General features: G+C 40.8%; 1 protein-coding gene across 1 annotated transcript in view; it reads right to left on the reverse strand.

The window, feature by feature from the left end:
* pacsin1b (protein kinase C and casein kinase substrate in neurons 1b) overlaps nt 1-26,286 on the reverse strand; it is a 317,673-nt gene that overhangs the window by 271,624 nt on the left and 19,763 nt on the right. Inside the window, exons 2-4 of the mRNA XM_059653459.1 lie at nt 19,938-20,078; nt 18,934-19,047; nt 15,773-15,953 (exon numbers count right to left, since the gene is read on the reverse strand). The gene's annotated coding sequence lies outside the window, so the exon portion shown is untranslated. The remainder of the gene's footprint in view (nt 1-15,772; nt 15,954-18,933; nt 19,048-19,937; nt 20,079-26,286) is intronic.

The raw sequence follows: 26,286 nt of genomic DNA on the forward strand, positions 1-26,286 counted from the left end.
GCCCCTTAGGTCTCTTTTAAATCTTTCCTCTCTCACCTTAAACCTATGCCCTCTAGTTTGGACTCCGAAAGCCTAGGGAAAAGACCTTGTCTATTTACCCTACCCATGTTGCTCATAATTTTATAAACTTCTAAATGGTAATCCCTCAGGCTCCGAAGCTCCAGGGAAAATAGCTCCAGCCTGTTCAGCCTGTCTCTATGGCTCAAACCCTCCAACCCTGTAAACATCCTTGTAAATCTTTTCTAAACACTTTCAAGTTTCACAACATCCTTCCCACAGCAGGGAGGCCAGAACTACACACATTATTCCAAAAGTGGCATTGTAATGTTACAATTTTGAGGCATTCTCACTGCAAGGCTCAGCAAGATTTCTCAACATGTCTTACCAAACACATCTCATTAAATAACGACCCCATCCCCAGGACATCCCTCATATCCTATTCTATCCCCATCTTACCGTGTATTGCTCTTAGAATAATTCACTGGTTCACTGGGAAACTGCTGAAAGCCAGTACCCTTTCACGCACACCATCCCTGAGTACCTGGACAACCACTTTCCATCATTTGGCCCAGCCATAGAGAGAAACTGTTTCCCCTCTGAACCCATCATTTTGTCAGCAGGGACATACAGGACATTCTGGATGGTTGGTGTGACATGGAACTCCCCCTCCTCCAGAACAACAGTGGAGGCCAAGACACCAGATGATAAAGCCTGGTCCAAGTTTGCCTCTCAGGTCAGTGCGCTCTCAGCCATCTGGAGGAATGCGCAACGCTGTAGGAGGTTGATCAATACCCTTCTCCACCATCATCTCCTGTTCAATACCTTACACTCACTCTATTTTTGCTTCTCTATTCACCTCCCATCAAGGCTCCCACTCTTCTGCTCCTGCTATTAACTGCAACACCTTCCTTCACACATTCTCACCCATCACAGTGCCTGACACCATTAAACCTGCATGTCATTTACACCGCTTACTCACTTGCTGTGGACACATCCTCAGTTGCACCAAAAGCAAGAGCTTTGCTACGCTCTTTCACTTTTCTTAATATTTGCCTCTCTTACATTCCTGGAGGAAAACAGCATCAGTAGGATAGAAAAGGTCAAGGCAGGTGATGGGCTGCCTTGTGAGAAGGGCATTCTGACTCTGACTGACCCAAACAGCTAACTGACCATGTTGAAGGCCTTAACTAGCATCGGACATTCCCCTTGTGTACTGTGCCAGGTACCCTGAGCCAAGGCAAACACCCTTGACTTGACTGCTGACAACCCATAACAAGCTTCCTGCCTGTGTGACTGCACTTAAACAGCAAGGCAAGACAAAAGCGTTATGAGCCTGCCAGCTGTGCTGAGGGTGCAAAGTGCACAAAATGAAGGCAAGGCAGGAATGCCAAGAGCATTCAAACTGAATGGATGCTATGATAGCGAGTGAAGAATCTGGGGAGAGAGCCTCGTCCAGTCCATGAGCAGGGAGAATGTCCCTGAGCATAGTGTTCTTTCAGCTGCATGACAATGACAGTCGGTAGTGCAGCCCAAGGTGTAGCATTGAAGTGCAATTCATGTTATAAGTGGATCAGAGATGTGACATGAGGGTTCTTAAAGGCTGGCATATGTTAGATGCCAAAGTCTGTGGACGTAGCGTGCATGTGGAACACGCCCCTAGATGTTGGTGCCTAGTGTCCAACAAGGAGATCCTTTGGAGCAAGCAGAGAGCTCATCAGGTATCCACTGTGACTTGCATGTCAAGGTTTCTTGATGTCTAGCTTGTTTGGTAGGTTTGGTAGAATAGAAAGCTGAATCTTAATTTAACAGGATGTGGCAGTAAAAAGCACTTGAATAACTGTAATCCACCTTAACTGGCAATTTGTCGCTGCCTAATGAGAAACTCACAATACTCAGCAAAAGTATAAAGATGGAATGAGATGTCCCCACCATCAAGGTGGCCCTTGTTGGACTTCTCATCCAAATTTGTCTCAAAGCTTGCCATCACTTGACCCTTTAATATTTCACCGTTTGTTTCTGTCCTCACAATGGAAGATGTAAATTATATACAGTATGAGAAACTAGGGGACGCAATGGCCTAGTGGTATTATCAGTGGACAGTTAATCCAGAGGCCCAGATAATGTTCTCAGGACCCAGGTTTGAATCCCATCATGGCAGATAGTGGAAGTTGTCTAATGATGACTGTGACTCCATTGTCGATTGTTGGAAAAACCCATCTGATTCACTAATGCCCTTTAGGAAAGGAAACTGCCGAACTTACCTGGCCTGGCCTACATGTGACTCCAGACCCACTGCAATGTGGTTGACTCTTGACTGCCTTCTGGGCAATAAATGCTGCCTAGCCAGTGACACCCATAGCCCGTGAATGAATAAAAGAAAATCAACTGTAGCCCAGAAGTCAATAACAGTGACGAAATAAAAGGAATTAAGATCAACAGAGAAAAAATATTAAAGAAATTTAAGGGACTGAAAGCTGATGAATCCCCAGGATTGGAGATCTACATCCGAGGGCATGTTAGGCTATGGAAGGGAAGGGTTATTGGCAGTGACCACCACCATGGCATCCATGGGGAAGTCTAAGGTGGGCATCGTTAAAATGTAATGTCAAGATTCAGGGGGCAGCATAGACAGTTGGACATAAAGCTCAATCTGGTGGGTGTCCACATTGGAAGGATGGGTGGAAGTGAGCTCAACATTGAAAGGTCAAGTACATTAAGACATGGATTTTAAAATTCCAGCTAAATTTTATTTGCAAACATTCCTTTGTAGAACCACTCCCTGAAGGCTCTTTCATTTTGTAGGGTAGGCAATGGTATTATCGCTAGACTATTAATGCAGAAACCCAGCTGATGTTCCGGGACCCAGGTTCAAAACACACTACAGCTGATGGTGGAATTGGAATTCAAAAATATGTCTGGAATTAAGAATCTATTGATCACCATGAAATCATTGCTGATGGTCAGAAAAACCTATCTATTTCACTAATGCCCTTCAGGGGAGGAAATCTGCCACCACTCCAGACCCATAGCAATGTGGTTGATTCTCAATTGCCCTCTGAAATGGCCAAACAAGCCACTCAGTTGTACCAATTGCTAGAAAGAGTCAAAGAAATAAAACCAGACAGATCACCTGGCATTGACGTAGACACTGGAAAAGACAACAGCAGAAACAGCCCTGTCGACCCTGCAAAGTCCTCCTCGCTAACATCTGGGAGTTAGTGCCAAAACTGGAAGAGCTGTCTCACAGACTAGTCAAGTAACAGCCTGACATTGTCATACTCACAGAATCATACCTTACAGACAATGTCACAGACACCGCCATCATCATCCCTGGATATGTCTTGTCTCACCGGCAGTGCAAACCCAGCGGGGGGGGGGGGGGGCAGCACAGTGGTACACAGTTAGGAGGTTGTTGCTTTAGGAGTCCTCAGTATTGACTCTGGACCCTGTGAAGTCTCAAGGCTTCAAGTTGAACATGGGTAAGAAAACCTCCTGCTGATTACCACATACTGTCCTCCCTCAGCTGATGAATCAGTATTCCTCAAAGTTGAATAACACTTAGGGGAAGCATTGAGGATGGCAAGGGCACAAAATGTACTCTGGGTGGGGGATTTCAACGTCCACCACCAGAGTGGCTCGGCAGCAGTACTACTGATTGAGCTGGCTGGGTCCTAAGGACATAGCTGCTAGACTAGGTCTGCAGCAGGTGGTGAGCAGCACGGTGGCTCAGTGGTTAGCACTGCAGCCTCACAGCACCAGGGACCTGGGTTCGATTTCAGCCTCAGGTAACTGTCTGTGCGGAGTTTGCGCATTCTCCCCGTGTCTGCGTGGGTTTCCTCCGGGTGCTCCGGTTTCCTCCCACAGTCCAAGGATGTGCAGGCTAGGTAGATCAGCCATGCTAAATTGTCCATAGAGTTCCAGGGTGTGTGCGTTATAAGGGGATGAGTCTGGGTGGGATTCTTCAAGGGGCGGTATGGACTTGTTGGGCTGAAGGGCCTGTTTACACACTGTAGGGAATCTAACCTAACCAATAAGAGGGAAAAACATACTTAACCTCATCGTTACTAACCTGTCAGCTGCAGTTGCATCTGCCCATGACAGTATTGGTAAAAGTGACCATTGCACAGTCCTTGTGGAGACGAAGTCCTGCCTTCACATTGAAAACAACGTCCATGGTGGCGTGTGGCACTATCACCGTGCTAAACGGGACAGACTTCGTACAGATCTAGTAACTCAAGATTGTGCATCCATGATGCACTGTGGGCCATCAACAGCATCAAAATTGCACGAAAACTCCAACACAATCTGTAACCGCATGGCCCAGCACATCCCCCACTCAACCATTACCATCAGGCGAAGGGGTCAACCCTGGTTCAATGGAGAGTGCAGGAGGACATGCCAGGAGCTGCACCAGGCACCAGCACTAGGTATCAAACTGATGACATCACCAAACAGGACTACTTAAACACCAACCAGCTAAAGCAGCAAGTGATAGACATGCTAAGCGATCCCACAATGAACGATTAGATCTGAGCTCAGCAGTCCTGCCACATCCAGTCGTGAATGGTGGTGGACAATCAAACAATTCACTGGAGGAGGAGGCCTCACAAATATTCCCATCCTCAATGATGGAAGAACCCAGCACGTCAGTGCAAAAGATAAGGGTGAAGCATTCGCAGCAAACTTGAGCCAGAAGTGTCGAGTGGATGACCCAGCTCAGCCTCCTCCACTGGTTCCCAGCATTACAGATACCAGTCTTCAGTCCATTCGATTCACTCCATTTGATATCAAAAAACAATTGGAGACACTGGATAGTGCAAAGGCTGTGGGCCCTGATAACATTCCAGCAATAGTACTGAAGACTTGTGCTCCAGAACTTGCCGCTCCCCTAGCCAAGCTGCTCCAGTACAATTACAACACTGGTATCTGCCCGACAATGTGGAATATTGCCCAAGTTTGCCCTGTACACAAAAAGCAGGAAAAATCCAACCCAGCCACTTACCGCTCCATCAGGCTACTCTCAATCATCAGTAAAGTGAATGAAGGTGTCAGTAACAGCGCTATCAAGCAGCACCTGCTCAGCAATAACCTGCTCAGTGACGCCCAGTTTGGGTTCCACCAGGGCCACTCGGCTCCTGATCCCATTACAGCCTTGGTTCAAACATGGACAAAAGAGCTGAATTCCAGAGGTGGGGTGAGAATAACAGCCCTTGGTATCAAGGCTACATTCAACTAAGTGTGGCATCAAGGAGCCCTAGCAAAACTGGAATCAATGGGTATCAGGGGGCAGGTACTCAGTTGGTTGGAGTCATACCTGATACATAGGAAGATGGTGTGGCTGTGGGAAGTTAATCGTCTCAGCTCCTGGACATCTCTGCAGGAGTTCCTCAGGATAGTGTCCTAGGCCCAACCATCTTCAGCTGTTTCATCAATGACCTTCCCTCCATCATAAGGTCAGGGGTGGGGATGTTCGCCGATGAATGCACAAAGTTCAGCGCTAGTCATGACTCCTCAGATACGGAAGCAGTCCGTGTTCACATGCAACAAGATCAACACAATATCCAGGCTTGGGCTGACAATTGGCAAGTGACTTATGCCCCACACAAATGCCTGGCTATGACCATCACCAATAAGAGACAATCTAACCACTGCCCCTTGACATTCAATGGTGTTATCATCACTGAATCCCCCACTATCAACATACTGGGAGTTACCATTAACCAGAAACTCAACTGTACTCGCCACATTAACACAGCGGCTCCAAGAACAGGTCTGAAGCTGGGAATACTGTGGCGAGTAACTCACCTCCTGGCTCCTCAAAGCCTGTCCACCATCTACAAGGCACAAGTCAGGAGTGTGATGGAATAATCCCCACTCAAGTGCAGAGATAATGGGAACTGCAGATGCTGGAGAATTCCAAGATAATGAAATGTGAGGCTGGATGAACACAGCAGGCCAAGCAGCATCTCAGGAGCACAAAAGCTGACGTTTCGGGCCTAGACCCTTCATCAGAGAGGGGGATGGGGTGAGGGCTCTGGAATAAATAGGGAGAGAGGGGGAGGTGGACTGAAGATGGAGAGTAAAGAAGATAGGTGGAGAGAGTATAGGTGGGGAGGTAGGGAGGGGATAGGTCAGTCCAGGGAAGACGGGCAGGTCAAGGAGGTCTGCCTCCCCCTCTCTCCCTATTTATTCCAGAGCCCTCACCCCATCCCACTCAAGTGCAGCCTGAATAACACTCAAGAATTTTGACACCATCCAGGACAAAGCAGCCTGCTTGATTGGCACTACATCCACAAGCATTTAGTCGTTTCACCACTGACTCTCAGTAGCAGCAGTGTGTACTATTTACAAGATACACTGCAGAAATTCACCAACGATCCTCAGACAGCACCTTCCAAACCCACAACCACTTCCATTTAGAAGGGCAAGGGCAGCAGGTATAGGAGGACCCCACCACCTCCAAGTTCCCCTCCAAGTTACTCATCATCCTGACTTGGAAATATATTGCTGTTCCTTCACTGTCACTGGATCAAAATCCTGGAATTCCTTTACTAATAGCATCTTTGTTCAACCCACAGCAGGAGGAATACAATGGTTCAAAAAGGCAGCTCACCACCACCTTCTCAAGGGCAGCTAGGGAAAGGCAAGAAATGCTGACCAGCCAGCGACACCCATGTCCCACAAAATGAATAATTTTTTTAAAAATTTGTGCTCTATGGTGGAAAAGATTTTCCATTTAAATTACATTAGAAGATTTGATAGACAGAGTAGGATTGAGGTAAGATGCTTAATAATAGGATCGGAATCTTTTGCAATAAGTCGGCAGTCATTTCTGGTCCCATAGTGTTCATCACTTTCAAAATAAATAATAATGACAGGTGAGATCAAACATCATTATTGGTTTACATGTTAGTGACACACAAGAGCTGTTAGATCTGGTTCGGGCCTTTAAACTGCAGCAGGTACAAGGGGTCTGCAACAACAAAAATTCTCTGCAACTCTCTGCTGTGTATCCTGTAACCAAAAAATAAATGAATTACATTGACAAGAAGAAATTTGCTGTCTTTAAGAAAAGTATGACTCCAAAAACACAGAATCCACCTGGGGCTTGTGAAGTGTTAAGTGAAGGAAAAAAACACGTGCCAGTATTGAAGGCTCACATTTATTAATTAGCTGATTCTAAGTAAAGCAAACTAATTTTAACAGTGTTAGGTAGGCTGATAGAACAGGGATTCAAGGCAAGTTATCAATCTCTTAACATTTCAATTGTGAGAAACTCAGCTGACCTTTTACACACATTTCTGATCTCTGCAGTTTACCGATAACCGGATTATGAGCTTTTGCATTAAAAAGCACCAGTTAACTAACCAAAAACTTTTAATTAATGATATTGTATTGACCCAAACATGTTCTTTGCTTAGTTTGGAATACATTACAATAGGGTGTACTGAATTTTGGTTTTACTGATGGGAGTCAAAACTGCCAATACTCCATTAGTTTAACTTAATTTGATAGTTAAATTTCATTTGACTCTTCTAATTTATGAAATTCTATTTTGCATTTGTCACCTTTGTGTCTACAATGAAACTCTTATTTAAAAAAATCTTGGCTGCAGTTTACTTCATCCTGATTTTAAAATTAACTGCAATAAATCCTTGCTTAATAATAAATTTACCCAGTAGGATTTGGCAGTTTTATCTCTGGTATCAGTGAACTCCAGTCATAAGCCTGCAGCAACGAAGAAATTAAATCAACAAATTAAATATAAATTTTTCTCCCTCAAAAGATATGAAAATATAGATATTGTTCAAAAATACTACAATGAACATTATTCACTGAGAGGGTAAAATTTTTCAATTTGCTTAAAAACAGCACTTATAAACCACAAGTCTGTCAGTCTGTCTACATTACATAAGACATTGAAGTCCAAAAGTAATGCATGAAATGGTTTGATATACATTACCAATATGCTTAAGGCCTAAAAAGATAGTACTTTTTTAAAAAAAATTATATTTAAAAAATTGAAGTTTTTGTTAAATTTAGTATAAAGACAATAAGACCATTAGATGCAGGAGCAGAAGTAGGGCTGGCAGCACATCAAGGCTGCTGTGCTATTCAATAAGGTCATGGTTGATCTGCTAATCCATAACTCCACTTTCTTGCCTTTTCTTCATAACCCTTGATTACTTTTTCATTAAAAATCTGTCTATCTCAGCCTTGAATAAACTTAACAAGTTTGCTTCTACAGCTTTCCACAGTAAAAAAAATTCCACTGAATGACTACCCCCTGAAAGAAAAGTTTCCTTCTCATCTGTCTCAAATGGGCAACTCCATTGCCTGAGATTATGCCTTCTGGTCTTTGTTTCCCCTTATCTATTTCTCTGCATCTATCCTGTCAAGATAATTAAGGATATTATATTAAAAATCAGAAATTGCTGGAAAATCTCAGGAGGTCTGGCAGCATCTATGGAGAGAAATCAGAGTCAAAATTGCAGGTCCAGTGACCCTTCTTCAGAACCTTGTTCAGTTCTAAAGAAGGGTCACTGGACTCAAAACATTAACTCTGATTTCTCTCTACAGATGCAGCCAAACTTGCTGAGATTTTCCACTAATTTCTGTTTTTGTTCCAGCATCCGCAGTTCTTTCATTTTTTGTCCAGTTTTTAAGAATTTTATAACTTTAAAAAAGGTCATCTCTTATTCTTCTGAATACTGATGACTGCAAATCCAACCGACTTAACCTATTCATATAAGAAAGTCCCTCCCTATGCGGGGGGGACCTAATGCACCTTCTCCAGACTGTCTCTAATGCCAAGGTTTATTCCTTTAGATAAAGGGTCCAAAAGCTTTCATAGTATTCCAGCTGTGACCTGATTACTGTCTTGAGTAGATTTAGCAAGACTTCTCTATGATTCTGTTCCATTATCTTCAAAATAAAGGCCAATAGTCCATTTAACTTCCCTGTTACCTGGATGACCATAAGGGATTCATACTCAAGGGTTCCTAATTCCCCTGTTGTAGATTCCTGCAATCTCTCTCCATCTAAATAATACTCAGTTCTTCTAGTATTCCTGCCAAAATGCATAACCTCATATTTTCCCATTTTTTGCCTACTTACTTAACGTATCTATATCCTCTGTAGGCCCTTTGTGTCATCACACATCTTGCTTTTCTGCCTGCTTTTTGTGTCATCTGCAAACTTGGCAATAGTACATTCACTTCTCTTATCCGAGTCATTGATATATGTTGTAAATACATTGTACATAATGGTGGCCAACATGTGGCATTCCACTAGTTACAGGTAACTGTCGTGAAAATGCCCCTTTATCCCAACTCTCAGAATTCTATTAGTTAGCTAATCCTCTGTCCATGCTAATATACACCCCAGCACCATGGGCTCTTAAATCTAGCACCATCTAGGACCATTCAACCACTCTAGCCTGCTCCGCCATTCTAGAATATGGCTAATCAGCTAACTCAATACCTATTCTCTCATTGTCATGATATCATTTGATGTCATTAGTAATTAGAAATCTTAACCTCTGTCTTGAATGTACTTGGTGACAGTGCACCTGAGCCCTTCTGGGATAGAGAACTCCAAAGATTCACCATTCTCTGACTGAAGAGGTTCCTCTTTATTTCAGTCCTTAACAACTCGCATTTTATTCTGAGAATGTATTTGTGGGATAAAAATCCCAAAGTCAGGGGAAACATCTTTCTGCATCTCGTCCATCTAACCCTTTAAGAATGCAGTAAGTTTCTATTAAATCACCTCTCATTCTTCTAAGCTCCAGAGAATAGAGTCTTCTCAATTTTTCAGGCAGCATGTTGGCACAGTGATTAGCACTGCTGCCTCACAGTGCCAAAGACCTGTGTTTGATTCTAATCTTTAGTGGCTGTCTGTGTGGAGTTTGCACATTCTTCCTGCTCCTGCATCTAATGGTCTTATTGTCTTTATACCACCAGCAGCTCCAGTTTCCTCCCACAGTCCAAAGGTGTGCAGCTAAGGTGGATTGGCCATGCTAAAATCATCCCCCAGTGTCCAGGGGTGTGCAGGCTAGTCAGACCGGCCATGTGAAATGCAGGGTTATGGGGATTGGTGGGGGGGGGGGCTCGGCGGTCAGGGGTGGGGTGGTGCATGCGGGTGAATGCTCTTTGGAAGGTTGGTAGAGTCTCAAATGGGCTAAACGACATTTTATGAATGGGGGTTTTATGAGTTTTCTATCATTCCTCACAGACTCTTCTCAGGCAAGATGATCAGAACTGGACACAACACTGCAAGAGCATTCAATACAATTGAAGCAAGACTTTTTGTTTCTGTACTCAAATCTTCTTTGATAAAGGCCAATATATCTTTATCTTATGAATTGCTTACTGTACCTGCATGATAGCTTTCATGACTTATGACTAAGGCCAACTAGGTCCTTTTGGACATCAACATTTCTCAATCACTCACCATTTGAGAAATAGTCTACACTTCTGTTCCTCTAGTCAAAGTGGTTAATCTCACACTTATCCGAATTATATTTCACCTGCCTGATTAAATCCCCTTGATGCCTCTCCACATCTCCCCTCACGAATTACATTTCCATCAAGTTTTGTACCATCAAACATGGAAATATTACAGTATGCCAAATCATTGACAACAAAAGCAGAGAGTGCTGCAGAAACACAGCAAGTCTTGCAGCATCTTTAGACAGAAAACACAGAGTTAACATTTTGAGTCCAGTGACCTTCCATCAGAACTCAGTCATTGATAGAAATCATTGATATAGATTGCGAGCAGCTGAGGCCCAAGCTCTGATCCTTACAGTACCCACTGTGTCACAACCTGCCACCCTGAAAATTACACATTTAAAAACCAAAATAACTGAAAATAATACTCATGGTCAAACAGGAGGACTTTATTGCCTGTAAAATTATATTTCAGACTAAATTATGATTTTCAGTAAGGGGTGAAAGGGAAAACGTGGCAGTCTAAAAAGAAATCAGTGCCTGTCCAGTGTGCTACATTGCTGCAGGGTTTACGCAACAGGGAGGATTAGTCAAAAGGAAAGATTTATTTGCTACTACAGCTACTGCCAGTTTGTTGTCTTGCTTGATGGATATAGTTACTAATAATGCCACATAATAATAATTTTAACAACTCGAAATTTGCATTTTTAAGTAAATCATGTAATGGTTCGAAATAAACAAGCTATATTACCAGAACACTTCACAAACAAATGTGGTGATTAAAATTTGCAAATAATTTTAATTAGAGACCATTTTGCACACTATGAGAGCAAGCACAGTTCACCATTACAAATTAAACTGTTTTTTAATATTTTGTGGTATGTGGGCAGCGAGGCAAGTATTTATTGCCCATTCCTAAATGCCCTTCAGAAGATAGTGATAAACTAACTTCTTGAGCCTCTGCAGCCCATGCGTTGTAGTTAGACCTACAATACCATTAGAAAGGGAGTTCCAGGATGTTGATTCAGCAACATTGAAGGAACTGTAACACATTTCTGGTCAGGATGGTATGTAAGTTGCACAATAACTCCCATGTACCTGCTGCCCTTCTAGATATAACTACTTGTGAGTGTGGAAGACAAAGAGACTTGGTGAATTTCTGAAGAGCATCTTGCGGATGGTAAATGCCCTGCTACACTGAATTGGTGGAGGAAGAGTTGGATGATTGTGGATCTGATGCCAAATCATGCAGGTTACTTTATCCTGAATGGTGTCAAGTTTCTCGCATATTGTTGGAGCTGCATCCATCCAAACAAGTCAGAAATATTCCATCCACTCCTGATTTGTGCCTTGTAGGTTATGGACAAGCTTTGGGCAATCAGAAGGTGCAGGATTCATAGCCTCTGACCTGCTCTTGTAGCCACTACATTTATATGGCAAATCCTGGTCAATGGTAACCCCAAGGATGTTGATAGTGGGGGATTCAGTGATGGTAACACAAACAAATGTCGAGGAGTGATAGCTATATTTTCTCCTGACGGAGGTGGTATTTGCCCAGCATTTTTGCAGTACAAATGTCACTTGCAACTTTTCAGCCCAAACCTGAATATTGGCCACATCTTCTTGCAATTATTGACGAACATTGTAATGTTTGTGGCAAAACATCAGACAGATAGGAAGGAAACTAGCCATCAGAATACATGAACATTGGCTAGCAGCAAAATGACATGATGAACTCTCCTTAATATCTGTACATTCAGGCATTGAAGGCTATCAGTTTAACTGGGACAAAGTAATCATAGCCAAGCCAAACAGACATGCTCGGGAATTCCTACAGGCATGCTTCTCCACCCATCCTTCAATCAACAAACATATAGAATTGGATTCCATACATAAGCCTATACAGATCAAAACCGAAAATGAAATACTCACTATAACAGAGCATACAGTATAAATTCCAAGCGGAGGAGAATACCATCGCTTCATCAGAGGGTCCACTGATGATGTTACATAGCATGGTGACAAGACATCTGAACAAAAGCAAGCCAGCTCGGTGAGCAAGTCAACAACCTCACAAACATTTGTCTTTATACTTATCATACCAACTCACTTGGTATCCATCATGGGAAGACCTCAATGACCATGCGGAGATGAAATAACAGTTCCTGGTATCTACTGCAGACTTTATGTTAAAAAGGAAAAACTCTCATTCATAAAAAAACCCTCTCACTACATTTACATTCCTTCAATTATATAAAATCCTTTAAAAAGAAACATTTAATTCAACTTCATAGTTCCTTATCAAAACAAGGATTGGAATTTATGGGCCTACGTGAAAGAAAGATTCTATAACCACTTGGACCTGTCAATCAACTGTGAAATAGCTAGCACCTTAATCAGATAATGGAAGGTTTATTTCATTTATTCATGGGTTGTGGATGTCACTGGCTTGGCTTGAATTCATAGCCCAGACCATATTGTTAAGAATCAACCACATTTCTATGGATCTGGAATAAGCTATAGGTAAGGATGGTAGATTTCCTTCCCTACAGAACATCATTGAAACAGTTGAGTTTTTAATGACAATTGACGGTAGTTACATGGTCACTTCAGACAGTTATTTTGTCAGATTTCCATGGTGGGATTTGAAACCACGTTAACGCGGGGTTCTGGATTATTAATCCAGTGACATTACAATCACCGCATCACATTTATGCAGCACTAATTCAGTCCATTAGAAGCCAGGTTTCAAAATACAAAAGGTCAAGAAGTTTAAATATATTAACAGCTTGATAGTTCCTTTTCACAGTTTGCTTTGGTAGTTCCTTTGACACTTTTGAAAGTACCAATGAGCTTGACATTAATGGATGTATGCACTTGTTAAGGATATCTTTGCCTACTTTTCAAAATCCTAAAGGACACCTTATCGTACCCAAACGGCACTGATCTAAGCTAAAGGACACCAAGCTTCCCACAAAATTACCCTGTAACTGTATCCAGAAGGCACTTTATCTTTCCAAAAAGAGCTCCCCCTCTCCAAAGGGTTCTGCGAAGTACAGGGGCAGTCTGACCCTTATCTGACTTTGATTTGCTAACACAGCCTCCTGACATCTGAACTTTGTGGCCAGCTTGATTCTGTATCCACAATGAAGGGCTGAGTCCAAGACATAGGCAGCCAATCCAAGTGGGGTTTAACCTTTCATGCAAAATTAGGATACCAGCAATAATTGGGGGGTAATGAAGAAGAAATGTAGGGGAAGGATGAGGTGCAAAAGGTACAAGTGTGTGGAAAAAGGTTCAAGTGAAAGAGGTGCATTTGGTTTTTAGCAGCAGAAGAAGTTAAACTCCTGCACTGAAGCCCTGGTGACACTGCCACGGGTTCATGTCTGCAATTCAAGATGACATGAGAACATTTAATGTATAATATCCTGACACTGATATACAATACCTTATCACATTCTAGAAATAGACCTTGAGCTCATTAAATTCTCATCCCTTGCCCATCCGATCCCCAGCATCCCTTCGTTGTTTATTTTCTATTTGTCTGATGTTACCTTGATATCACATTACCTGAATAATGATTAACCTTCTCTGTTCCTGGTATTCAGCACCTGTGATGCTTGAATTCTGCACCTGAAGTTTATTTCATTCATTCATGAGATGTGAAAGCCACTAACTAGGTAAGTATTTATTGCCCAACCCTAATTGCCCAGAGGGCAGTTGAAAGTCAACCACAATCACAATGTGTAGAGCTGGATGAACACAGCAACATCAGAGTAGCCAGACTGCGTAAGGATGACAGATTCCCTTCCCTAAAGTGAACCAGAAAAGTTCCAGAATTTTATTGAATTCAAATTCCACAATCCGCCATGGCAGGATTTGAACCTCAGTTCCCAGAAATTACCTGGGTCCTAACAACATTACCTGGGTCTCAGGCTTAACCGCCTAGTGATAATACCACTATTACTTCGTTGCCCTACGAAAAGAGTTTGTGGTATTGGGATCCCTTCCCGACTAGTGGAACCATTATCATACCAGGGTGACAAGAGGGATCTTTGAAAGGACTTTCATAAAGCAAATTCAGTTTTGCTAATACAGTTCTTGTAAATAGCGTTGATGTGTCAGGGAATAAATAAACCATTAATAAAGGAGACGAACAAACTGTCATTGATGATTTTGTTTTTTTAAAAAAAGCAATCTTTGATTTCTTTCGAACCAAATCTCTTGACATTTAAGAGCTTGTCTCATTTAATAAGTCGCTGAGGTTGGTACATCTAATAACCTACTGGAAGGTGATAGCTGAGGTGGGGTCCTGAGGACAGTAGTTGCCTGTGCAATTTTGGCCCATTGAATTATTGTAGAAATGCCTCGCCGTTGAGAAAGTTTATTGAAGTACCAGGAAGCTGTGGCGTCACTGCACTAGAACAGAGTGCTGGAATATGAACTCTCATTTGTTGCAAGTTTCTGATCCCAGCCATGCATTTAAGCAACAAATGACAACAGACAGTAACATCGGAGACAGGAAGTCAACAACAGGCCACCCTCCTTAGATTTGGAAACAGACAAGTCAAGACGAGTGTTGGCGGAGAGCTTGAAATAGATTTGACACCTTCACTTTTGCCATTTCAATGCATGGACAAAGGAAGGACTCACAAAAGACAGAAGAAGAGACAGTAGCTTTATTGGCATTGTTAACAATACTCTGTCAATTGCAACCTGATATTTCTATAAAGATGTGATACAAAAGTCCTAGCAACAGGTCATTAAACTATATGCTCACACAGCAGGTGGGTTACTGAGAATATACACTTTAATAGGAGGTGCAGTGGATTCATATTCAATCAACTTGCCTCTCAATTACACATCTCTCATCCTTCCTGTACACCGATCCATTTTCAATTCCTCTCAGCAAGTTTGTTTCCTGGGACACTGAAGATGGTATCAAGGTCCAACTGAACTGCATTTTGTAAAACCATGAGATAGCTAACAACAATCCTTGTACAGAAGACTATAACTAAATGATGGATTTTAATGCCACTTTTCACTCAAAAAACTTTTGAAATAAGGCTCTTGGAATTAAGGATTGCTTTCATATTGTGAAGCATGTTTCTTTGACATAAAATATTAATGTATTATCAATGTGATCAAGAAAATACCATGTTGTAACATCATAATATCTCGTGAATTTCATTTCCATCTTTGGAACCAATAACCAAAATTGGTTTGGCTGTGTAAGATCCTGTGTTGCAAGCTGTATATCCTTAACGTTAAATGAACAAAATATGCTTGCACCACACACATCACAGAAAATTACTTACTGGAAAATGTCAAGGGCTGCTCAGCATGAACACGCAAATGGCCGCAAATATATTCTTTTAGCACAGGTCTCAAATGCAGCAGCTACCTTTTCTGCATTGTTTCAGTGTTACACTTTCTGGCTTTGTTGCTAATTCCCCAGGGGACACAGATCATCACTCCCAGCAGGATGTAACGTAGCACCTGTTAAAGTGCACAGAGAAGGGGGTCAACTTACAGCCACTCAAAACCATGAAAAATTCACACTGTTTCTCAGGCAATCCCCTGACTGATTCTATTACATCCATTTATTTCTGAACATGGATAAATGATTAAAATCTCATGGGGCTAGCCAGCATAGCTGTACACAAAGAGTCATCAAGGCAACTGGATGTTAGTTACAATATACTATCCCAAAGGCCTAAGATGTAATTAGTTGTTCAATTATGAAATGTGTGCTGTAAAATTATTTCAGTCCTGTATTCAGATTGTTTATATATAGTTTTTATAAAATTTATTGTCTCATCGAGACTGGGATTACAGACAAGAATTACAAGGCCACGTCAGAGAGCAGTTCAGAGTCAGAGTCAATAACATTCTTGTGGGGTGAAACTGTAGTTAGGCTGTGATCCTTGATCAGACTTTATTTCCTTGAATAATCTAAATCTTACAAAAATTGAACTAACTTTTCCACTGCTACTCTTGCAGTAATCTTTCCTAAAGGCACTGCTTCAGGAAACCTGGTATAAACACTCATGATCATGGAAAGATTCACATCCCTGGTTTTAGGTAAGGGCCCCGATAAACAGATCTCGAAAAGCTGGTATTGAATTAAACGTGGAAGTTAAAATTAAATGATAAATTCTAATGCCATTTCTCATTTACAACTTTGGAAATAAGGCTCTTTGAATTCTGGATTACTATCAGATTGTGAAGTGTGTTCCTCTGACTAGAAATATTAATGTATTTTCCTTGTATAAAGAAAATAACATGTTGTAATATCATGCTATCAAGTCAATTCCATTTCCATCTTTAGATACAAATGGGAGTTTACCCACTTCCTGAAATGTATGGCTTGTCTGGTAATACTTGACTAGGTGTTTAAGTGATCCTGGCAAATAAAAGCCATCAGAATTTCATGAGCCACATATAAAAGGTAATTGTGGTACTCCGATTGAACCACCACCTGAGGGATCCACTCTGCATTCTTTAGCAGTTGGCATTTCAGGTGGCCTCCACTGTTTAGTTATATTGGCCCGAGATCTAGTTGTAGCTTAGTCAGGAAACAATTCAGATTCCTATTTTTGCAACATTCCAGCTTCTTTTACTTCCATTGATTGTTGCACCACCGTTGGTAAAGCCAATATTCTAGAATCTCCAGCAGTCTGATCATCCTTTTCAATCTTTAAAAAATAATTTGCATGGCTGTCCTGAACCATCCCTCACTACTTGGTAAATTCCAAGGAAACATGTTCTGTTTGCACATCTGCTACCATGTTATTACTTTATTCCATTCCTGTTGTCCCTTTTTTTTAAATGAGAATTCCTTAGACATTCCTACTACAGCAATCAGTCTTCCATTTAATTGTAGGCAATTGGCTTTGCTTTTCTGAAATCTTACTACAATGAAAATATGTAAATTTATTCACACCACTTATTTTTCTCCTTTACTACTTTAACATCCTTCTGTCCGTTCTCTAAAACTAGCTCATCTTCCATCCATGGATATTCTAGTCCTCCAATTTCCTTGTGGATATCCATGTGACCATGTCCCCACCTGTAACTGTCTATGAGAGATCGTGAATATCTGTTGCTCAATTAAGGCACAGACCCTTTAGAACAGCGGTGTGGAGAAACTTCTTCAGCCAGAGAGTGGTGAATTTATGGAATTCATTGCCACAGAAAGCTGTGGCTGCCAGGTCATTAATTATATTTAAAACAGAGTTAGACAGCTACTTGCTTTTTAAGGGGATCAAAGGTTACGAGGAGAAGGTGGGAGAATACGTTTGAGAAACTTATCAGCCATGTTCGAATGGTGGGCAGACTTGATGGGCTGAATGGCCTAGGTTCTGCTCCTGTGTTTTAAGTTTCTAAATTACTAGGAATGCTATTTCTGAATTCTTCCATGATGACAATTTCCTTTACAGTCTCAATTTTTTTTCTGAACTTTGAAGGTATAAAGCACCTTTTTCTTGTAAATTTCATAAATATCTGACTAGGTTTCTGTTTTATAGTCTTAAATTTGAAATGAAAAGCTTCTGACACAAGCTCATAAGCAGCATTCAGCTTCACCAGTCAATACATCCTGAAACATTAAGGTCCAAACCTCTTTTGTCTAGAAACATCTTGACTTTAAAATTTTCATCCAGCTATCAAACCCCTCCATGTCTTTTCCCCCTCCATGTCTTTTCCCCCTCCCTATTTTTGTAAAGGATGCTAAAGGGTGCGCTTCTCATTCTAGCCTTTGACCATTCTAGATTTAGCTTCACATGTGATAGCAATGCATTTACTCCTAAGATTTGGAATATTGTCCCGATATCTCATTCTTTAAGACTCATCTTAAAACTTAGCTCTTTGACAAAGCTTTTGACCATCTGTTGCAATATTGGTGTTTGTGGCTCATTGTCAAATTTTGCTTTATAAATGTTCCTGTGAAGCACTTTGGGATAATTTATTACATTAAAGGAACCATGTGAATACAAGTTGATGTTTTAATGCAGACTTTTGTGGTGCAGCAATAGCATCCCTACCATACACTGGGAGGCCCAGGTTCAAGTCTCATCCGCTCCAGAGATGTATAATAACACCTCTGAACAGGTTGCTTAGAAAAATAGGTTAATTTTTTACAAAATATACAGTGCACTACCTAGACCACAATACTGCTATGAAATAGACTTAGGTAGCTTAGTACTGGATTCAAATCCCACCCTGCTTCAGAAGTTTGTAACAGCATTTCCGAATAGCTTGGTTAGTTTTTTTTAAAAACGCCATATTCAGGGCTAGGATGGCAGCCGCAGTCATATCGCTGATACATGTTGTAGGAACATTAATATATTACAATATCTCCACTAATCCATCAATAGCTACAGAATTCTCAGACAAGAGTAAACAACAGAATTTTCCTGAGCTATAAGTCCAAATTAAGTAACGAAATGCTATTAAAAACTAAATGGGAAGTTCAAACCTGTAATTTCTTTGCCACTTTCACCGCACTGCTAGCAGTATCAGGACGCAGTTATAGCAAGTATACAACCTGGCATAAAACATGCGATTTTCTTCAGGTGATAGTTCAGTTGTTCTAAAAATAGAAGACAGCTGGTGAGTAATTTATTTCTATGAAGCTACAATTTATTCTATCTTTGAATAGATTGAAACAGCATGTGGCTGGCTTTGTAAATCCAAGCACCATTTTCTGTGCTACTTGGCTGAATGAAAATCTCATTTTCGAGAAAATAAATTTAGGTGAACTTTCAAGACTGGTAACCTTTTGATGCTTAAAGTGTTTGGTGATTTCCATCAGAAGTTGAGCCTTTGAAAGAAAACATGGAGATTAACAGACAGATCCATGGAAACTTATTCTAAAAAGTGAATAAGGAAAGAAACAGGTTTCTCCTGTACATGAGTTATTTATATCTTGCTAGCTTCACAGCAGTGCAGTTTAAGGTAGATTTCAGGATATACCTATCACGCAGTTTGTAACTCACATCTCCATTTCAATCTACTTAAGGGGCAAATATGAATAGACATGAAAATGACTTTACACAGCATATCCAGAAGAGGTTATAATTACCTGGAATAAAATAGGATAAAAACAGTGAAATGCAACAATATGACATCTCCATCAACGCTAACCAGTCAAGTAAACTGAGTTATGATCAAATCAAATGTGAAAGTACAGTAACAATTCAAAACTTGTTTCCTAATAGGACCAAAGGTAAATGACTGCTACTAGCCGTGCATGCCATTAGCTCACTTCTCCATTTCAGTCATGTTAGGCAATTGGATTGGGAATGCTTGGTGCCTGGAGCCATCTCTTAGGGGTTTCATTCATGAAAATGTAACCATTAACCATCTTCTTCTAACAAACTATGCATTGCTATTGTAGTGAGGTCTTGGAGCAGTCTCCCACTGTCTCACACACACAAACAGTACACTCTCACTTGGATCCAAAACATTAACTCTACTTACATCTCGAAAGATACTGCCAGACCTGCTGAGTTTCTCTGTTTGTTTCAAATTTCAGCATTTGTTGGATTTTGCTTTTACGTTGGGGCTGTCAGTTCACTAGGCGCTCATCCATGTTTAGATGTGGTTGGCACAGTGGTCCTCCTGCAAATTAAGTGAAGATGCATAATAGTCAATGTGCATGTGTGATGTACTGACATAATGGCCTTTCATCTCTATGTCACTACACAAATAAAATGGGGAATATCTTGTACCAGTGGGGCAAAATCATTATAATCAGCAGTGGCAGTGCTCTGGAACTAATCCGATTAACAACCCTCAAGAAAAGTGACAGCTGTAAAAAATACATGTCTCAGAGATTTATCTTGATGCAGCTGCACAAAACCCATGCTATGAAGCCACTGATGGAAAATTAAAACACAGAGTCCAGTTTTATAGCTTTTATCAACAGAAGATGTTTGCATCATTGACACTATGCCAATGTTGCAATCATGCAAACTGACAGAATCCAAGATTTTAATCAAAGATAATAGTCATTGAGGGATAAAGCTTGCTTGCAGCAATCTAAATGTGCTACAGCCCTAGCATCGTTTTGGAGAAATCTTCATTTTTAGAATCGCTATTTCCTGCAAAGATATTTCAAAATTGCGAGATCAAATGATACTTTGCTTTTGTTTGCTGCTGTGATGTTGCCACCAAAGTGAATAAAATCAATCAGCCAGTTTGTCCACAGCTGCAGAGATTACAGGAAATGCTAATTACAAGCCGCTAACAAACAGTACAAATAAAACCCAGGAGCAAAAGATTTGATCTGCATGATAGTCCTGTCACATGGTAATTCTATGAAGGATTATGATCAGGCAAGTCATTCATTATAAAGTCTATTCCTTCCTTCAGATCATAACCCAACTGGATAGTTCTTCTCTGTTATACTATTGTACTATTTTATGCTGTATTAATTATATAAAATGCAGCTATTGGAATAAGTACAATTGGCACCTGTATTTAAAGATCGATCTTGAGGCTTCATTAGCATAAATAATGTGTGAACATCATTGATGTACCTTGTTATTAGATTTTGCTAAGAAATTTTCAAGTTAATGATGTCTCTATAAACTGGTATTTTGTAACTCACAATGATGGAATAGCAGATTATGATAATGAAAAATCCACTCCAAGTAAGATGCACTAAAGCTATGGTTAAGACAGTTCAAAATTAAAGAAATAGCGAGTGAAAAATAAGCTGAGCTTAATTTAATTTTTTCATTGGTTTCTTTAGGGCAAATGCAAAGAGGAATCAGGAGGGAAGCTGAGATGGGGGCATAAGCAAACCCAGGAACTACTCACTCTGAAGATAATCTGAGCATAAATTACTGGAAAAACTCAGCAGATCTGGCAGCATCTGTGATGAAAAAAATCAGAGTTAACATTTCAGGTCCGATGACATTCCTCAGTTCTGATTTTTTCTTCACAGATGCTGCCAGACCTGCTGAGCTTTTCCAGAAACTTCTGTTTCGGTTCCTGATTTATAGCATCTGCAGTTCTTTCAGTTTTTATAATCTGAACAGAACCTTGACTCAGTTTTCAGGTGGGAGAGAAAGATGGTAATGCATTGAAAATCATCAGACATCTAGCCTTCCCGCCCGTCCTGCTCCTTTGATGCTGCTTGGCCTGCTGTGTTCATCCAGCTCTGCGCCTTGTTATCTTAGAATGCACTTGATGCCTTGATTCCATAAGCATATGGTTTAACTACTAATTAAACCAATGCTGTTTTCAGAATTAACATGGTCCACATTTTAGCATTTGGCATTGAAGAGTTAGACGATGGTGCTTGAAGCACTCACATAAGGTGCTCCAAAAATGGTACAACATAAATTCTGTCAATTTTGCTCCATAGCTTCCTTTGCTAATTTCCACTCAATGAGGTTGCAGAACTGCTGTTGGACCTTATCCAATGCCACTCCACCCTGGGATTAATAATGTGTATGGTCCAAATGTGCAAGCACGTTTCCAAAAACATGGTTGGTGTCAGATTCAAATCAATGGTAGCACCTTTCCCTGAGCGAGTCATCCATGGGCTCAAGCCCTATTTTAGAGACTACAATACGGAATGGACTGACATTCAGTGCAATACTGTATCAATGACAGTATGCCATTAAATCAAGACCCTATCAATATCTCAGGTGGACGCAAAAGTACCAACGACACAATTCAAAGCAAAACAGAGAAGTTCTCCTTACATCTTCTAAAGTTTCTTTCTCAGCCAATATCACTCAAAGGAGATTATCTAGTCATTTTTGTTGGTGCTGCTTGAGGGACATTTTATGAATAAGCTACCACAAATCCTCAATATTTAAAATGCAACTACACTTTAAAAAGTACTATAGGAAATGATCGTGCCATATCTTTAGTATGCTGAGGTCATGAAAGGAGTATAACGAAAGTTGTTCTTTTATAGTCATTCCGAGGAAATCAATATTTATTAGCAGTATTTTTATTAACTTAGTTAAAGAAAACTTGAATGATATTGAAAATTAAGTTGAATAAACCCGCTTCTAGAGTCTTGAGCACAGAACCTAGACTGGCAATTCAGTGTTGCACTGAGGAAACTGCCATGCTCTCAAATTGCAGCATGGTTCCTTTGAGATGATAGAGCGTATCCCCATTTCAAAGTTCACATAGATTAAGTATTTTCATGACCCTTTGCAAAGACAGTTAGTGCATTTAGTGGACTATTCTGGCCATGCCTATGTCCCTCAACCAACAGCATCAAATACAGAGTATTTGATCATTTATCTCATTAATGTTTGTAGCCCTGCACTGTTTGCACTTTTACTGCTACACTTCCTATATTTCAACAGCGAATATTGTTTAAGAATGTATTAGCTACAAATGTTTTAGAATGTCAAGTTGTGACCTAGCTAATTACTCTGATCTTGCAGTGACCGCAGGGCCACTCCGCTCACCAATGACCCAATGTTCACCAAAGCTATAAAAAAGACCTTTTGGTTTCCTTAGGGAATTATATAGAGCTTATCATCTTTTGGAAATCAGACTCTTTTGTAGAATTCAATTTTGAAGAAAAAAAATTAATAAATTTAGCAACAAAATATTAATAAGAGCATTTTAATTAAAGGATTGCAGATAGAACAAAAAGTGAAGCACATAAAAGAAACAGAGAATATCCTCAAATTGTCTAACAGGTGGAAATGAAATGCTTAAACTTTTGTATTCCATTTCACTTGCAATTAATAGTAACATTCTATTAGCTTTCCAAATTACATCCTGTATTTGTACACTAGTATTTTGCAATTCATGTAGAACATAGAACATCGAACAGTACGGGCCCTTTGGCCCACAATGTTGTGCTGAACTTTTATCCTAATCCTAAGGTCTATCCAACCTCTATCCCTACCTTATACTATCATCCATATGCCTATCTAGTAGCCGCTTAAATGCCCCTAATGAGGCCAACTCCACTACCCTCTCCGGCAATGCATTCCGTGCTCCGACCACTCTGAGTAAAGAAGCTACCTCTGACATCTCCCCTATATCTACCTCCATTCACTTCAGAACTATGCCCCTGTGTAATAGCTACCTCCACCCCAGGGAAGTCTCTGGTTGTCTACTCCATCTATACCTCTGATCATTTTGCACACCTCTATCAAGTCACCTCTAATCCTTCATTGTTCTAAAGAGAAAAGCCCTAGCTCTCTCAACCTTTCTTCGTAAGACCTTCCCTCCATTCCAGGCAACATCCTAGTAAATCTCCTCTGCACCTTTTCCAATGCTTCCACATCTTTCTTGTAATGAGGCAACCAGAACTGGACACAATGCTCCAGATGTGGCTGAATCTGGGTTTTGTATAGCTGGAGCATACCTTCACAGCTCTTGAACTCAATCCCTCTATTAATGAAGGCTAACACACCATATGCCTTCTTAACAACTCTATCCACCTGGGTGGCAGCTTTCAAGGAAACTGTGGACATGAACCCCAAGATCCCTCTGCTCCTCCACACTGCCAAGAATCTTTCTGTTCCTGCTGTATTCGGCTTTCAATTTTGTCCTTCCAAAATGTATCGCCTCACACTTTTCAGGGTTAAACTCCATCTGCCACTTCTCAGCCCAGCTCTGCACCCTATCAATGTCCCTTTCTAACCTAGAACAGCCCTCTGCACTGTCCACAAATGACCCACCTTCGTATCATCCACAAACTTATTAATCCACCCTTCCACTCCTTCATCCAAATCATTTACAAAAATCACAAATAGAAGAGGACACAGAACAGATCCTTGTGGTACACCACTCATAACTGAGCACCATGTTGAATATTTTCTGTCCACTACCACACTTTGTCTTCTAAGGGTCAGCCAAATTCTGAATCCAATCTGCCTCCTTACCTTCTGCATAAGCCTACCATGGGGAACCTTATCAAATGTCTTACTTAAATCCACGTACTAGAACACTCAGAGCCCTTTGGATTTCAGACTCCTGAAATCTCTCATCATTAGGATGATATGCTCCTCTTTTATGCGTACTAATCATGATTACAATTTAAGAAACCAGACTTGAAAAAGGCCATTGGTGTTGCATACAGTATGAGAATAAAATGCTGATTGGTTGAACCATCATTGACACAGAGCTACGCAGGAATATGCAGTCTCTCTCTGGTTTTGCATTCTGTGGTCAGCAATATGAACAAATGAAAAAGTACAGCACAGGAACAGGCCTTCAGTCCTCCAAGCCTGTGCTGACCATCGTGCTTAATTAATCTAAAAACAAGCCTGCCATTTTTCAATCCGTATCCCTCTATTCCCTCCCTATTCATGTACCCATCTAGGTGCCTCTTAAATGTCTTCAATGTGCCCACCAGAAGAAGCCAGAAATGAAGTTCAAGGTCACTCTGATTTAGACAGCTACCATCAAAGCATGGCAATTTGGAAATGAGGTGCAAGGTCTTTGGCAATGAGATCACATTGTAGATACCACTTCTATTTATTTTTGAACTGTGGGTTAAAATGAGAAAAGAAAGTGTTTAGAGCCATAAAAACATTGTGAGTTGTATCCTCAACATTCCCTTATTGAAGCAACGGGAGCACATTCCAGACAGATACGTGTTCAGGGCAATTTTGCCTCGAGACTCATAATGACTAGAGACTAGTCGTTATGAGTACAAGTTGAATAGCTTTAACTTTGTTCATTCTTTTAGCAATGTTTAAGTTCTCTTTTATCCTTCCTGCCAAAATGAACTATTTCACATTTTCCCCACATCATCAACTCTGTTTTCATTCACTTAATTACAAGAAATATGGTGCGCCAGAACTTAGGGGGCAAGTCAGACCCTCATTTCATTGACACTGATTTGAGACCAATGCTACAGGCTGACAGGTAGTGGTGGTCCTTCATTCACAGGGTGATAGAAAATGGCCTCCTTGACATGAAGTATGCACACCACTCTATTCAGCACCCTGCTACATCTCTTCCACTCACTTCCTGCTTCTCATGATGAGCTGAATCATTCCAGGGCCTTCTGAAAGTTCACACCTCTCAAAGAGCTGAGTTATGTGGAACGTAGTAGACCAGTATAGTGATCAAGTCCTTTGCAGAATAGTATTGGAAGGCACCATCCAATTTTAATCTTTAGAAACTCAATGTATTGCCCGGTGTTTGGTCCACTGTGTATGCGGCATTGTTTATATTAACTCTATACCTCTGTCCAGGGTTCACACAGACCAGTGAGTTGTCATCACGACATAAGATAACAACCCTTGATCCCTTGGATCAACCCATGCATTTTGTAAAATGGATTGAGATACGTGGCAGTCTGGACTCTTCAAGCACAGAAAGGGCCAGGAAGAGGTAACTCAAGGAAGATGTTTGAATTCACCAATGAATTTGAATGGGCAGTTGTTGGGTGCCTTAATGACGAGATAGCCATGTTACCCTGCACATGGGGGAGTCTAGGATGACCAAGGAGCTCTCTGACCCTCTGAAGTTTTATCCATCACTATTTTATCTATTGTTCAACCATGACAATCAGGTCAACAGTGAACTGCAAGATGCAATGGCAATCAAGATGCAATCAAGGTCTTCAGCTGGTCCTCAGAAGAAGCCAGAAATGAAGTTCAAGGTCACTCTGATTTAGACAGCTACCATCGAAGCATGGCAATTTGGAAATGAGGTGCAAAGTCTTTGGCAATGAGATCACATTGTAGATACCACTTCTATTTATTTTTGAACTGTGGGTTAAAATGAGAAAAGAAAGTGTTTAGTGGTCTATCTACAACCTTGCATCATTTTTAAAGAAAAGCAGAAATTGCTGGGGAAACACAGCAGGTGCGACAGCATCGGT

Source organism: Stegostoma tigrinum, chromosome 21 (assembly GCF_030684315.1).
Source record: "Stegostoma tigrinum isolate sSteTig4 chromosome 21, sSteTig4.hap1, whole genome shotgun sequence".
NCBI lineage: Eukaryota > Metazoa > Chordata > Chondrichthyes > Orectolobiformes > Stegostomatidae > Stegostoma > Stegostoma tigrinum.